Source organism: Ranitomeya variabilis, chromosome 6, assembly GCF_051348905.1.
Source record: "Ranitomeya variabilis isolate aRanVar5 chromosome 6, aRanVar5.hap1, whole genome shotgun sequence".
NCBI classification, from domain to species: domain Eukaryota; kingdom Metazoa; phylum Chordata; class Amphibia; order Anura; family Dendrobatidae; genus Ranitomeya; species Ranitomeya variabilis.
This window is the reverse complement of record NC_135237.1, coordinates 74245119-74258346: the sequence shown is the minus strand read 5'-3', so window position 1 is coordinate 74258346 and position 13228 is coordinate 74245119. Positions and strand designations below refer to the sequence as shown.

At 43.2% G+C, this 13228-nt stretch overlaps 1 protein-coding gene across 6 annotated transcripts in view; it reads right to left on the bottom strand.

Annotated features, from left to right (window-relative positions):
- XYLB (xylulokinase) overlaps window positions 1–13228 on the bottom strand; it is a 306665-nt gene that overhangs the window by 234995 nt on the left and 58442 nt on the right. The window lies entirely within an intron of this gene.

The following is a 13228-nucleotide window of genomic DNA, read 5'->3' as shown; positions in this document are numbered from 1 at the left end:
TGCGGAATTGGCATGCATATTCCTGCTAAAAACTAGCCTTTTGCAAGCATAATTAGCTTGCAGAAAGCTAGCGCTTTCAAAGCGATCTGTAGCATCGCTTGGAAAACTGATTGACAGGTTGGTCACACTTGTCAAACATAGTGTTTGACAAGGGTGACCAACTTTTTAGTATTGATGCAGTCTATGCAGCATCAATACTGTAGTAAAAGATATAATGTTAAAATAATAAAAAAAATAAAAAAAATGGTTATCCTCACCTTCCAAAGGCAGCCGATCTCCTCAGCGGCTTCCGTTCCTATAGATGCTTTGTCTGCAGGACCTGCAATGACGTCGCGGTCACGTGACCGCGACGTTATCGCAGGTCCTTCACACAAAGCATCCATGGGAACAGAAGTCACCACATAGGCGGGAAGATTCCGGGGCCATAAGAAGGTGAGTATATCACTATTTTTTATTTTAATTCTTTTTTTTAATAATTATATGGTGCCCAGTCCGTGGAGGAGAGTCTCCTCTCCTCCACCCTGGGTACCAACCGCACATGATCTGCTTACTTCCCGCATGGTGGGCATAGCCCCATGCGGGAATTAAGCAGATCAATGCATTCCTAGGTGTGCGGAATCCCCGCGATTCCGCAAATTTAATGAACATGCTGCGTTTTTTTCTGGAATGCGATTCTGCTCAGGAAAACAACGCATCATGTGCACAAAAAATGCGGATTGCATTCTACTAAATAGGATGCTTAGTGTGAGCGTTTTTTTCGCGGTTTTATAGCGTGTTTATAGCGAAAAACTGCGAAAAATCTGCTAAGTGTGCACACAGCCTTACAGTCCATGAACATCTCGGCCCGCACGCTGATGGCATCCAAGCCGCATCTGTTTTTCACTGACTGTTCCCTAAGAGAAAAGCTTGAGAAACTCCATCAGTTCTCTTTACATGAGAAAAACTGATGAAATGGTGATGGTAAAAACTGACACCCTGACCAAAAAGATGAAAGTCTGATACAGCACACTGCAGGGAATGAGGCCATCAATTTTCATGAGAAAAAAAAAATGGATGTCTGAATGAGGCATTAGTTTAAACGTTATTTCCTTGTAACTAGCAAAGGTGTCGCCATGACAGTCCTGCTGCTTCGTTGTGCCACATACTGTCCTGGTGCAGAAAGATTCAGCTCTACCTCTCACAAATGAAACATTCAGAGGAAGGAGCCAGAAGTCAGCAATGAACACCCCTCGGCCCACACTGGATCCACCCAGCCGGCCAGAGAATAGCAGAGTCCCCATGGACTACTACATCCACTTCAACCAGGACCATAATGAGAGGAAACTAGAGGAGCAGAAGAGAAGATGGGGTGAGGGTCATATTAGTAGCATGTGGGTACAATGACAACTGCTGGGGGCTGGAGGTTAATTGGTGAGCTGTTATTAGATGGGAGATGATAAGGCCATGTACAATGGAGTACTAAATGGGAATATAATGTACTTTGTGCTATTACATGGGAATGTTTTACTCAAACGCCCCCTGTCCACACGGGTTCAGGGAGGCCTGGGGAGTGAGAGGATGTGGCTCACACAATCACTGACGTGGCACCACACTTGCTCACAACCCTGACAGGCCCCTTTCACTAGCACCAGTGAAACAGAGCATTGCCAGCCCAGAAGGACTGCCACCAGTTTCTCGTTAGATTGCCACCCAGTCCGTTAACAGAATTATATCGGGTCAGAAACTAACCCTGGTAGCATGGAAAGTTAAAAATAGAAACAAACATGTGGATTCGTGGATTGAGATAAAAGAGCAGCCCAAGGTTAAATTATATATTTAAATCGCCTTAAGGGCACACTAGAGAATACACTATATATACACACAATGGTTATACATATACAATGGTCAGATATGCAAATACAATAGTAGTAGGACAAAAGATATAAGCAGATGGATCATGTCAATTACCAGGTTGATGTCCGACCATGTGTGCGCTGGGCCACAGGGGGAATGGGCTTCCCACTGGCTCCTAGGTCCTTCACAGCACATTACTTGACGTGACAACCCTTTTGAAGTGGACTACATGCATAAGGCTACTTTCACACATCGGTCTTTCGCCGTCAGGCTCAATCCAGCAAATTTTGAAAAAACTGGATCCGGCGAAAGATGCCGCCGGAACCGTTTTTTTCCCATAGACTTGTATTAGCGTCGGATGACCTTACGTTTCGTCCGGTTTTCGCCGGATCCAGCAAAAATTTCGTTTCCGGCGTCTGGAAAAAACATACACAGTAACGGTTTTTGTCTCTGGCGAAAAAGCCGGAAGCGCTGGATCCGTTTTTTTGCTAGAATGGAAGCCTATGAGAGCCAGAAGGTGCTGGATCCGGAAAATGACGGATTCCGGCGCCGGATTCCGTTATATTAAACTGAACATGCTCCAAATTTTTTTTAATCCAATTATCTGGATATGCTAGTCCGATCCGTCGCATCAGTTTTTCACAATTTGCAACGGATCCGTTTTTTCAAAAATTCACCAGATGCTGCATTACGGAAAAAAACAGATGTGTGAACGTAGCCTAACAGAGAGAGGGAAACCACATGGCCTTACACTAGCCATTATCCCCTTTGGGTCACTACCCTCCTGCCCTCTGGGCTGAACCCAAAACCCCTCCTCTTGCCTCTAGCAGCTAAAAACTCCAAAAGCCAAGTTCAGTTATAACTCTTTAATGGATGGTCCTAGGGAGTTGGATTTGGTGCCATCAGATCCAGCCTGGCCCCTGCTACACGTTGAGACTAAACATATCTTTGCTATCTGGCTCCTGCTGGCCATTCTACATATGTCCCCTCCCTGGGGTGTTAGATGCATTGAGTCGCTGGGAGGTGTTCAGTCCGTTCTGGAGATCTCAAAAATGGACATGATGTATGGCTAGGACATATAGTATCTCCATAACTCCTTATGGAATTAGGTTTCTAGAATGTTCTTTGGCAGCTTCAGCATGACTCTATATTGCAAGGAAGCCTTTGTCCTGCTCTGAGCTGGCTGACTCAAGGTGTGAGATCTGTCAGGCTGCTTTCACATTTGCATCTGTGTGCGCAGCGTTTGATCCGCATACATCCGCATGCGTCATGCGTACATATATTTAACATGATGTACGCATGGACACGCGTTCGCATGCTTTTGCGTACGCATGCGATTTTTCGCGATGTGCGGCTGGGCGCGGCGAACGCAACATGTTGCATTTTTTAAGGCGTCAAAAATCCATCAAATATGCGCAGGCATGCACATGCGGATGAGTGCGTTAAAAAACTGCATTACTGTCTATGGGAACGCATGCATACGCATGTCCTTGCGCACGCATGCATTCTATGCGCTTGCGTACTTTGGACTGCGCATGTCCAGGAACTGATTGAGACACGCCCTCCTGGAAATATCAAACGCATGCTCAGAAAAAACGCAAACGCAGGCAAAAAACGCATACACACGCAGCGGGTTTTTAGCCATCATGCATTTGCTGTTGCGGATGATACGCTGCGCACAGAGACGCAAATGTGAAACTAGCCTCACTCACAACCTTTGGAGGATTGACCCCCTGCTGAGCTAGGCGCCAGCTTTCTCCTTGAGGCTTTCAGAATACTGGACTTCATGCTGAGTCCCAGCTGGACAAAGGAAACAGCCTGGAAATCTGCAACAAAATCAGTCTGTTGTATGAGGATGGGTGAAATCTGTAGCAAAACTCTGCGAAAAATTTCAAATCTGCATCATGCCTACAATCTGGTGCAGTTTTTTACTCTGTATGTCAATGAGGCGTCTAGCATACTGTATTTTGTTACAGATTTTAGAGGGTCGATTTTGAAACAAAGATCTAATAATAATAATAATAATAATAATTTTATTTATATAGCGCCAACATATTCCGCAGCGCTTTAAAACTTATAGAGGGGACTTATACAGACAATAGACATTACAGCATAACAGAAATCACAGTTCAAAACAGATACCAGTAGGAATGAGGGCCCTGCTCGCAAGCTTACAATCTATGAGGAAAAGGGGAGACACGAGAGGTGGATGGTAACAATTGCTTTAGTTATTTGGACCAGCCATAGTGTAAGGCTCGGGTGTTCATGTAAAGCTGCATGAACCAGTTAACTGCCTAAGTATGTAACAGTACAGACACAGAGGCTATTAACTGCATAAAGTGTATGAGAACATGATGGAGGAACGTGATTATGTTGTTGTTTTTTTATTAATAGGCCACACAGGGATAATTAGGTTAATGCGTTGAGGCGGTAGGCCAATCTGAACAAATGAGTTTTTAGGGCACGCTTAAAACTGTGGGGATTGGGGATTAATTGTATTAACCTAGGTAGTGCATTCCAAAGAATCGGCGCCGCACGTGTAAAGTCTTGGAGACGGGAGTGGGAGGTTCTGATTATTGAGGATGCTAACCTGAGGTCATTAGCAGAGCGGAGGGCACGGGTAGGTTGGTAGACTGAGACCAGAGAGGAGATGTAGGGTGGTGCTGAGCCATGGAGTGCTTTGTGGATGAGGGTAGTAGTTTTGTACTGGATTCTGGATTGGATGGGTAGCCAGTGTAATGACTGGCACAAGGTAGAGGCATCGGTGTAACGGTTGGCGAGGAATATGATCCTGGCAGCAGCATTCAGGACAGATTGGAGCGGGGAGAGTCTGGTAAAAGGTAGGCCAATTAGTAGAGAGTTACAATAGTCCAGACGAGAATGAATAAGTGAGACAGTAAGAGTTTTTGCAGAGTCGAAAGTAAGAAAAGGGCGAATTCTGGAAATGTTTTTGAGATGCAGATAAGAAGAGCGAGCCAGTGATCGGATGTGGGGGGTGAATGAAAGCTCGGAATCAAGGATGACTCCAAGGCAGCGGGCATGTTGCTTTGGAGTAATGGTGGAACCGCACACAGAGATGGCAATGTCGGGCAAAGGTAGGTTTGTAGAGGGAGAGAACACGAGGAGTTCAGTTTTTGACAGGTTCAGTTTCAGATAGAGGGAGGACATGATGTTAGAGACAGCGGTAAGACAATCACTGGTCACAAAAATATGTGATTCTGCTCGATTCACTTCTACTTTTTAGGATCCTCCAGGTTTTGACTTGAAAAACAAGTTTAAGTCCTCCGATTGAACCGTGCCTAAGGGTAGGTAAAGACAACCATATATTCGCTAAACCGAGAGAATCAGGACCATAATGCAAATCACACTGTGATCAGAGTTTGATTACATTTTCTCGGATGAGGAGAAGATGGCAAAAAAAAATTCTCCATGTTCTCCATTCTGTCAGTCCGTCTTCGGAGTGCATTCAGCATTTTTCCACGGACTCATAGACTTGCATGGCTGACTGCAATCCGAATATCAGATGCAAATCGAGCATGCAGCGTTTTTTTACTGTCTTTAGCAGAAGAAAAAAAGAAATGGAACATGTGCACGGACCCATAAAATAACACTGCGATCCGATGTTTTGTAGGATTGCACTCGGACCAAAACTACGGTCTTCTACCCCTGCCCTTACTGTATAACTACCATCTGAGCCCCCATAGTGCCCTGCATCAAGAGGCTGCAACTGAATTTAGTACTCGATGGGTAAAATAAGGTATTTCCAAGCTCCATAACATTCTATGTCCTTAAACATTCGAGTTTTCTTTAAATCTAGCAATTATATGGTGCACTGACGCAATGAAACGCATTACATAGTGGAATAATAATTAGGATAATTGAGCCAAATCCTGTCCCGGATACTTATACGTTGCAAGGAGAAGTAATTAATTATAATGTATTGCTCGATTATTATAAAGGTTATGAAATTGCACTTCAGCAAATCTAAACCTGCCCATATTAGCTAGTGAGAGCTGACTACAGCACTATGCCCAACGGAAAGACACAAGGTGCGAATCCATAAGTGAAGGTTAATTATTTCTAAATTGACAAATTATGAGAAATAACATTTCTGCATGATGGAAGAAAATTAAAAGTTACTGTAACCAAAGTCCTTATGCACGTCGAAGAGTGAAGATGTTGTACGGCGGGACATGGAGTCCCTATGGCTCTGTGATAAGTAACTGTAGGCACGCAAAGTGCAGTTCCTCTCTATGAGCTTATATTTTGGATATGTTCTTCACTAAACAGGCATAAATAAGACCCGTATACCTCTATATAATAGAAAGTGAAGAAGAGAAGGAAACTTCAGTGAATAGAGCCGCAACAGCGGAGTTTAGCAGAGCCATGATACAGCCAAGTGCCTAAGGTTATGTTCACATGCTGCAGCAGAGGAAGTTTCATAAACAAAGAAGGCTGTGAGGCTATGTTCACACCAAATGGCCGGACGGGTGCCAAAAGGGTGTAACTGTAAATACATTCAGCATATTTACTGGGAGATTGCCCTGGTGTATGTGCCAAAAGTGCACCATGGTGCACATCTGAGATCATAACGTCCCTCACACGTATGTATGTGTACGGTGCTGTGAGTTATGTGATAGACACGGGCGCTCACTTTCATATTCCTCACGACAGAAATAATAATGATTAACATCACAGCATATATAGCGTCTATTATATTTTGTTAGTGTCTCACAAATCTCAGAGACCTAGATGTACATGGTAAAAAGGGTTAAAAAGTCATTATTAGAGAAAATATAACAACCTGAAATTGTAAGTGTATTATCAGCTATCATTTGGTAATAGTAGAGGTGATAACAACAGTGATAAATAATACATTTGTTTTTACACAGGGCCAACATATTCTGCAGAGTGGTGCAGCACTGTTTGCCAGTACCCAATATTGCCTTGCGCTGGCGTGTACTCCGGAGGACAGAGAATGAACTTCAATCCAATATTGCGGCCAGCATGCAGCCAGCGGGTAAGGAAAGGGTGAATCAAACACCCGAACACCCCGCCCATATGACCCAAAACCGGTCCCGCAAAATTCAGGTGACAGGTTCCCTTTAAGCCAGGTTAATAATGGAGAGGTGTCAATAAGACACCTATCCATTATTAAAGGGAACCTGTCACCACGTTTTTGGAAGATGGGATAAAAATAGCGTTAAATAGGGGCAGAGGTGGGCATTACATTAGTGTGTTTGTTATGCGTTTATTACCTTTGCAAATAGCAAAGGAATAGTGCGGAATAGTGCGTCAGCTGGCAGATCCCCTGCTTTGAGGTGGGCTCCGGCGGTGAGCCCACCTCAAAGCCGCGACATGTCAGCTGTTTTGTACAACTGACATGTGCGCGCAATGAGCGCGAGCGGAATCGAGATCCGCCCGCGCCCATTATCTAGTTAAATGCCGCTGTCAAGCGCTGGCAGCGGCATTTAACTAGCGCTCCCGGCCGCGCTGCCGGAAGTGCTCGCACCGCTGACCCCCGTCACATGATCGGGGGTCATCGGTGCATTGCCATAACAACCAGAGGTCTCCTTGAGACCTCTATGGTTGTTGATGGCCGATTGCTTTGAGCGCCACCCTGTGGTCGGCGTTCAAAGTACACCTGCATTTCTGCTACATAGAGGTGATCTGTACTTTACCTCTATGTAGCAGAGCCGATCGTGCAGTGCATGCTTCTAGCCTCCTATGGAGGCTATTGAAGCATGCCAAAATTTTTAAAAAAAAGTGTTTAAAAATATAAAAAAAATAAAAAATATATAAAAGTTCAAATCACCCCCCTTTCGCCCCAATCAAAATAAAATAAAAAGAAATCAAACATACACATATTTGGTATCGCCGCGTTCAGAATCGCCCGATCTATCAATAAAAACAAAGGATTAACCTGACCGCTAAATGGCGTAGGGAAAAAAAATCAAAACGACAAAATTACGTTTTTTTGGTCGCCGCGACATTGCATTAAAATGCAATAACGGGCAATCAAAAGAACGTATCTACACCAAAATGGTATAATTAAAAATGCCAGCTTGTCACGCAAAAAATAAGCCGATACCTGACAACAGATCATGAAAATTGGAGACGCTACAGTTATCGGAAAATGGCGCAATTTTTTTTTTATTTATTTTTTTTTAGCAAATTTTGGAAATTTTTTTCACCACTTAGATAAAAAATAACCTAGGCATGTTAGGTGTCTATGAACTCGTAATGACCTGGAGAATCATAATAGCAGGTTAGTTTTAGCATTTGGTGAACCTAGCAAAAAAGACAAACAAAAAACAAGTGTGAGATTGCACTTTTTTTGCAATTTCATCACACTTGGAATTTTTTTCCTGTTTTCTGTTACACGGCATGGTAAAACCAATGGTATCGTTCAAAAGTACATCTCATCCCGCAAAAAATAAGCCCTGACATGGCCATATTGATGGAAAAATAAAAAAGTTATGGCTCTGGGAAAAAGGGGAGCGAAAAACGAAAACGGAAAAACAGAAAAAGCTCCGGGGGTTGTGAAGGGGTTAATATCTGCCCTCAGTCACTGGCTTTACCACTCTGGCGGAGAAAATTGCACGGGAGCCCACGCCAATTTTTTCCGAGATTTAACCCTTTATTTTACAAGCTAGAGCGCCCATATTTTACACATACACACTACTAACATTAGTAGTGAGGAATATGCAAAAAAAAAAAAAAAGGGATATGAGATGGTTTACTGTATGTAAACCATGTCTCATATCATGTCAGGTTTGTGAAGGAGATAGGAAAAGCCAGGAATTGAATTACCGGCTTTTCACTAACACCGCTGCGTATTTCTCGCACGTCACACTGCTGGTCCGTGTGTAATCCGTATTTTTCTCGCCCCCATAGACGTACATTGACAATTTTTTTGCGCAATACGGTGACAAACGCAGCATGCTGCGATTTTCTACGGCCGTACAAGACCGTATAATACGCATCCGTAAAATACGGCAGATAGGAGCTGGGCCATAGAGAATCATTGTACCGTATGCAATCCGTATTTTCTGCACCTCTCATACGTCCGTAAAACTCGCTAGTGTGACGCCGGCCTAACCCTCATGGATTCCAAGCTGTTGTATGGCCGTGTACACAGTTAACTATGACCAATCGCATTGCTGTGTGGTTCATCCATTTAGGTGCATGGAAACTACACATTCATTGGTCGCACTATTTATTTGTGATCAGTGGGTTGGTTTGGTGGCCTTGGTGGGTGCTGGTGTACAGGTAGGTTTTATTGCCCTGACTGGTGTCGGTAGGGTCGGTGCTGTAGTCCTGGCTATGGTTAATGTGGCGCTGGTAAGGCCACGGTCCTCCAGGGGTTGGATTGGCCGGTCTGGTGTTATTGTGGTGTGGGGTAGCCCTAGCGGGTGCCATGTGGCTGGCAAATGTGGCCTTAGCTAGGCTGACCTAGGTGTGGTAGCCAATTGAATTTTGACATTAGCAATGAACTGTATTGTATTATTCAGGACACTCGTCATAAGGGACTTAAGGGAAAAGTTCAGTTTTCATAGGGCAGAATACGCAAGTGATTGCTTTACCACCATTATATAGTAATTAGTGATGAGCGAACGTGCTCGGATAAGGTGTTATCTGAGCATGCTCGGGTGCTAACCCAGTGTCTTCCGCGTGCTAGAAAACTATGTTCGAGTCCCCGTGGCTGCATGTCTCGAGGCTGATCAACAGTCACAACACATGCAGGGATTACCTAATAAACAGGCAATCCTTGCATGTGTCGCAGTATGCAGCCGTGGGGACTTGAACCTAGTTTTGGGCACGCCGAAGACACTCAGTTAGCACACGAGCACGCTGGGATAACACCTTACCAAGCTCTTAACATTTTGTAGGTCAGTGTATTACAAATGACAAATCGTGGACTCCTCCTTGACTAAAACTACTTCTCAAAAAAGGGATGAGGAGTATTGCTACTCTACTGTAAGATACAAAGTGTGACCTCTGCATGGGGCAATCAGGAGAGATTCAGCACCTTTTAGATTAAGAAAAGACATATCTGGAAACCCTTTTTCCTGGAAAACCTTTTCCCTTTTCAGAAAACCCCTGCCTATCAAAAGGTACAGTTTGTTTTGAGAGAAAAAACAAACAAAAACAAAACAGTAATTTACTCACCTTCCTTGGGTCCAGCGCTCAGTGTCTGTTGCGCTCTGCCTCGCTGACATCACATGGACAACACATACTGACGGCACAAGCCACTGAGTGCACCGATTGGCTGCAGCGCTGTCAAAATTGTTTTCACTGCAGACACAGACACCAGAAGTAGCAGCAGAGACACAGTGCTGGACCCGGGAAGAGTGAGTAAAGGACAGTTTGTTTGTTTTTTTAAGCCATCTGCATCTGGAGATGGGGGGTTTCTGAAAATAAAAAACTCTCTTCAAGATTGGGATGTTTAAAAGGGAACTGGTGCAGGACAGAGTAAATAACACTGGAGTTTTGTAGCTGGTCCAATGTTATGTGCTGATTAATTTGATAATTTTTATAGAGGCAACAACTTTATTTTCTGATACATAGCTCCAAATCCTCTGCTCCTATTGACTCATCACCAAGTTTTAAAGACACATTCTATAGAAAATGTAAAGGCAATCTGTCAGTAAAATCAACACCCACCCCCCAAACCGCCTATATGGGCATGTAAGTCCTTGAAATGTAAATCCATTCATACTTTTAGATGTTTTCTTTGTTGCTGCATTCTGGGGAAATTAGCATCTTCATTTTTATGCATTTTAATAGCTTACTGTCTGTCTGATTGATTTGCATTTAAATAAAAAATGCTTATTTGTCAGGAATGCAGCAGCAGATAGAAGATGTAAAGGTGTTAATGGATTTAAATGTCAAAAACCTGCATGTCCATATACACTTTTTTGGTGGGGTGGGGGGCAATTGATCTTACTGCCAGATTTCCTTTAAATTCTTGTTTGCCCATTCTTCTTTCCCCTCTTGTGGCTTTATATACCAACCACAGAATACAACATGAGGATGGAAGCAGATAGAGATGCCTGCACCTACTGGGGGCCTATTACAGCACAAAACTGAGAAATAATACAAGTGGGTGCAAGTGAATACTGTAGTCTGCAATTTCATGACACTTACATCTGTGATTTTATATAACTCCATGCCCCAGAGTGTGGTCTCCGTACACAACCTGTACCCAGGTCATTTATATTGCCGGTATCTCTCACACTACCACCACCACCACCACCATCACAGAAGAAGACCTAGGAGCCAATTCATCATTTGCAGTTTTTTAAGTCACTTTTGTTTTTCGGTCTTATAATATTCATTAATGAGTTTTTTTGCACCAAGTTCTTCAACATAGTGCACACAGTACATGAAATTTACACACAATCAAAAATGCTCTTTATGCGAGAAAACACATAAAATATTCTCTACAGAAAGCACGAATAAGGCATAAATGAGAAATTGACAAAAAACATCAAAATGTAGGCAAAAAAAGGCACAAATGCAATAATGAATTGGGCCTTAAGCGTGTTGCCTCTTTAGCTCACTCTCCAAGCTGTACCAATGATTATTTCCTATAAGTAGGCTTATAGTTAGCTGAACTTATTTCTTATATTTACTCAATAGCGATCAGACGCATCGTAAAATATCTATGTAGTGTTTACATTTGCCTCTAGATGGCAGCACTAAAATATGCAAACTCAGGATTTGTTTTGATCTTGTAGTGCTGAAAACCTGTAACTTTAGGTATGTGAACACATGAAGTATTTGGCGCAGAAATGTCTGCATCTCCTGGCAGGAAAAACGCAGCAGCAAAAAATGTGTATTTTTGCACCAGATTTTTCTCCCACTCATTAGTATGAGTGAAATCTGCAGCAAAAAAGGTGAAAGAATTAACATGCGGCAGATTTAACTCTGCACCAAATCTGCAAGTCATAAATAAGCAACGTGTGCCTGAGACTTCAGGGTTCTCATTCTCTTTGCTGGCATCAGCGAAATTCAGGTTTTGTGACAGATCTGCACTGAAACAAAGCAGCAAAAACACAATGTGTGAACACAGCCTAAGTGTATGTGCATTAATAGTATGTGTGCAGTTTTGTCCATTCACATTAGGAAGATGAAAAATATGTGTTCTGATTTCTTTTTGTTAGTGTAGTGTATTCAATTTTATCCCAGATGTTCAGCAGTTTTGCTGTTTTTTTTACAATAAAGAAAGTCACAGCATTGAAAACCACCTGTGAAAACTGGGATCCCAGCGCTTGTGGAAGGTGATCACGGTTTCAAAATAATGACTTAGAAAGTGAAATATAAAATAAGTGCAATATAAAAATGTGCCAAAACTTCATGAAATTAATTTGTTTGTATTATCATGTTGACAAAAAAACAGATCATGTTGCCTTTACCTTTAAATGTCTCTAATGCTCAGATAATGATAGTGTAGTCTGAGGATCAAGGGGAGGGATCATCAGGAATACCACCATCCATTAAACTGAATAGGACACACACACACACACACACACACACACACACACACACACACACACACACACACACACACACACACACACACATACATACATATATTGTGACAAAAAGTCACTGGTAAAGCGCTGGAGGGGAGATGTGTTTCACTGCACTTAATGGCGTCAGTGATGTAAAATCCAGAGATCTTCCTGAGATTTTCCTCCAGCACACTAAGTGCTGCTAGGGGTTAACAGCTAATTTGTTTAATGGGTGGTGGGAGGTTGTCCACCTTTTCTCCACCCCAGGGTGTGGTCTGGGGCTTAAGTAGCTGGCCCCCAGAGGCAGTCATTGTTCAGCATGTGAGGAGAGAAGATCTCCAGCAAAGCCCTTATCTGAGAGCTAAAGTGAACCAGGAGGTTTTGCCAGAAGGGCTGTGTTTATTTTTGGTTCATGATGGTTTATGCTGCATATACAATACTAGATGGTGACCCGATTCTAACGTATCGGGTATTCTAGAATATGCATGTCCACGTAGTATATAGCACAGCCACGTAGTATATTGCCCAGTCACGTAGTATATAGCACAGCCACATAGTATATTGCCCAGCCACGTAGTATATAGCCCAGCCACGTAGTATATTGCCCAGCCACGTAGTATATTGCCCAGCCACGTAGTATATTGCCCAGCCACGTAGTATATTGCCCAGCCACGTAGTATATAGCACTGCCACATAGTATATTGCCCAGCCACATAGTATATAGCCCAGCCACGTAGTATATTGCCCAGCCACGTAGTATATTGCCCAGCCACGTAGTATATTGCCCAGCCACGTAGTATATTGCCCAGCCACGTAGTATATAGCCCAGCCACGTAGTATATTGCCCCGCCACGTAGTATATTGCCCCGCCACGT